Source organism: Lactuca sativa, chromosome 7 (genome assembly GCF_002870075.4).
Source record: "Lactuca sativa cultivar Salinas chromosome 7, Lsat_Salinas_v11, whole genome shotgun sequence".
NCBI lineage: Eukaryota > Viridiplantae > Streptophyta > Magnoliopsida > Asterales > Asteraceae > Lactuca > Lactuca sativa.
Window position 1 is genome coordinate 111,626,545 of NC_056629.2, and position 4,133 is coordinate 111,630,677.

Sequence of the window (4,133 nt, forward strand, 5' to 3'; positions counted from 1 at the left end):
GAATCACTCAGAAAATCCTATATTTTCTATAAAAGTAACCTTCTACCAAGGCTAGACTGTTTTGTAAACTTTTTAGTTGTAAAAGTGTGTGATTACCCAAATATAACTATCATTTGTTAAAATATAGTTTGTACATTAATGCTTAAGTGAGGTTATCACTAAAATATGTAATGGGTAAATCATTGTAGTACTGTAGCTTTGTATAATAAGACTACTGCTGTACTAAATACTACTACCTTAAACCGGGTTTATATTAAGGCATAATGTGATAAATTGCACCATGCTATCGACTGGTAACAACGACATAATGAATGGTCGTAATAAAAGAAATGACGTTTGGCACCCGCAGACCTGCAGGTCCGGCTGTAGCTAGCAGCAAGGTGTAGGATAGTCAATCCAGTATAGATCTATACGCAAACTCACGCTCTCCCTCCAAGAGAATTCTGGCTACAACTCGGGTCATGACATTTAAGGCATGCTCCGACACAGTGGATCTCAATTATTATGTATTTATGTATATGTATTGTTTCACGTATATCTGTATATGTATTGTTTCTCGTATATCTGTATATGTACTGTTTCTCGTATATCTGTATATGTATTGTTTCTCGAATATTTGTATATGTATTGTTTCTAGTATATCTGTATATGTATTGTTTCTAGTATATCTATATATGTATTGTTTCTAGTATATCTGTATATGTACTGATCCTGTGTTACCCCGATGGTAACTAACTAATGATGTACTGATAAGAATGAATATGGAAGTACTTTTATGTCTATATATGTATATATGATATATAAGTAATATTGAAACAACCTTCGGATGGTCACCCGAAATCCCACCAGACCACATCTCAAGGCGCGAAAAGGAAATAGGGCGGATGGCCTTCCTAAGTCCTTTAAACATTATTTATACATCTATACATATATGGGCATGCAATTGAATATATAAAGCATAAATAAGTTTTCATAAAACATTTGAAGCATAATTATGATTTCAAGAGGAGATCGACTTGATGTCGATCTATAAAACAATTTGAAGGCATAAGTTAATAAAGCAGTTCAAGTATAAGAAGCATTTGTTTAAATCACAGTCTATAAGTAAGTTTGGATAGTAAAACAGTTTGTAAAGCATTTCAAAGTAAAACAATTTGATAAACAGTTTGAACAGTGGTAAAAATCGTTGTTTTCCTAGTTATTAATCACATGTGATTAAATGCAATCACATGTGATTGAAGCAATAACTTATAAGTATTTGACTTGTATCCCCCCATAAAGTATTTAAAACACTAAAAATCATTTTAAAGGTTTATTCAAGGGGGTATGAACTCACTTGTGGTGAGTCGTCTGAATTGCAGTGTCGGCTACCGTGCTAGGTGACAAACGGAGACTGGTTTACACGCACGATCCTAGTTATCATATAATAAGCATATATATAACTAATTAGACATATAATAACTTAAATAAATAAGTTAAGTCACTTAGAAAACATTTAAACACTTATATGAGTGTTTAAGGTTCAAATGGTTGCATCTAAGTTGCTACGGGACAAGGCAAAAGGGTTTGAAACATCAAATGGCCTTGTATAGGAGCTGACCACCCAACAAACCCCACACCTTGGAGTTTACGGCCGTAAACTCATGGGTTTATGGCCGTGAACTCCTCAAAGGGTGGTTTTGGGTGTTTTGTGGTGCTATCTTGATCCTAGAACACTCCTAGCTTTGTTGGAATAATACATGAAGTAGTTTTAAGGCTCTAAAACACTCCATATGGGAGTTTACGGCCTAAAGTCCTTCATCCTAGAGTTTACGGCCGTAAACTCTTGGATTTTAATTGATTTGAAGCACTTAAACAACAAGGATTGCTTTCATGAATTTATCTAAGGCTAATGGGGACAAGAGGCACACTTTGGTGCCTTCACTTGGAGTTTACGGCCCAAGACATGTTCCTTGGCCATAAACTCCTTTCAAGGAGTGGTTTTTTTATGTGTTATACTCTCCATTGTAGTCCCAAGGGTTCAAGGTAAATTGTCTAAGGGCTTAAGGGTTGCTTGGAATGATTTTTGTCCCACAAAAAGGGGTTTACGGCCCAAGAGGAGTTCTTGGCCGTAAACTCCTACTAACTTGTGATTTTGATGAGCTTTTGGTGTTCTAAACAAGCACAAGTACTAGTAGTTAAAGTCCTTAAGCATTTGGGGAAAGTTTTAGGGCATTTAAGCCCTTGAAAAGGGGTTTACGGCCCAAGGGAGTTCCTTGGCCGTAAACTCCTAGAACTTATGTTTCTTGGATGTTTCTTGGCCTATAAAGATCATACCCTATCTCCTAAACAAGTCTTCTAACAAGGAATCGGGACTAGGAAGCATTTATGTTCCATTTTGGAGTTTACTCCCCAAGAACGTTCTTGGGCGGTAAACTCCCGGATCTTGATATCTAGACATGTAATTTGTGTTAATGAGCATCTAACAAGTATTGAAACACACTTAGAAAAGTAAACTCACAATATGGGATGAAAACCCGAAGATCCGTCAGAGAGAATATGGATTTTCTCTATTTGGAATTGTGAATAATGAATTAATTTAATTCAGAAAACTATTTATAGTCCTTGAATATTTTGGCAGAAAATATTTTTATTCCTGATATTGGACTGCAACATTATGAAACTTGAAATGCCCAAGTTTCACAAAACCAGGAGTATCCACTCTCCTGATATCATCTAAAACATAAACCCTAGTGTACACAAATCTGTTCGGAAAAGCTTGAAAATTCCTGAAACTGAACTAGCTTCTATTGAATAGATGAGGTTCATACAACTGGAAATTTCAGGTTGTCACATCATCCCCCCGTTAGAGGGAATTTCGTCCCGAAATTAGAATTTAAGCAAATAAAAGTTACAAACAATTAAGCGAAAAGATGAGGGTATTTCAACTTCATTTGATCTTCGCGTTCCCAAGTGAATTCCGGTCCTCGCTTGGCGTTCCAGCGAACCTTCACGATAGGGATACGGCTTTGTTTCGTCTGCTTGACCTCATGGTCCATGATCTCTACAGGTTCTTCCACGAAGTTGAGGCTCTTGTTGATTTCGATCTCGTCGAGTGGGATTACAAGAGTCTCGTCGGACAGACACTTTTTCAAGTTAGATACGTGGAATGTAGAATGTACGTTACGCAGTGTGTCGGGTAGATCAAGTTTGTAAGCTACGGGGCCGACTCTGGCAAGAATCTCGAAAGGCCCTATGTACCTCGGATTAAGCTTCCCACGCTTGCCGAAGCGTATCAAGCCTTTCCAGGGTGAGACTTTGAGAAGGACTCGGTCTCCCACCTGAAATTCCAAAGGTTTTCTTCGTTTATCGGCGTAGCTCTTCTGTCGGTCTCTAGAGGCTTTCAATCATTCACGGATTTGAACGATTTTCTCTGTCGTTTCCCGAATTATTTCTGGACCAGTGAGAGTACTGTCGGAAGCTTGCTCCCTAGCTAATTGGGTATCACCAACCTCAGCCCAGCACAGAGGGGATCTGCACTTGCGGCCGTAGAGAGCTTCGAATGGAGCAGCCTTGATGCTTGTGTGATAACTGTTATTATAGGAAAATTTGACAAGGGGTAAATGAGTATCCCATGCTTTCCCAAAATCAATCACACAGGCTCGCAACATATCTTCCAATGTTTGGATGGTTCTCTCACTCTGTCCGTCGGTCTGTGGATGGTAGGCTGTGCTCATGTCCAGCCTTGTTCCTAGGGAATGTTGTAGGGATTGCCAAAATCTTGAGGTGAACCTACTATCTCTATCGGAGATAATGGAAATAGGTACACCATGCAACCGTACAATTTCCCTAATGTATGTTCTCGTAAGTTTCTCCATCTTGTCGGTTTCTTTGATAGGCAGGAAGTGTGCAGACTTGGTCAATCTATCAACGATGACCCATATGGTGTCAAGTCCACTCGTCGACTTGGGCAACTTGGTTATGAAATCCATAGTGATCCGCTCCCACTTCTATTCCGGGATCTCTGGTTGTTGCTGTAAACCAGAGGGCTTCTGGTACTCGACCTTAACCTTCACGCAAGTAAGGCATTTAGTCACGAAGGTAGCAATCTCTGCTTTCATATTAGGCCACCAGTATAGCTTTTTAAGATCCAG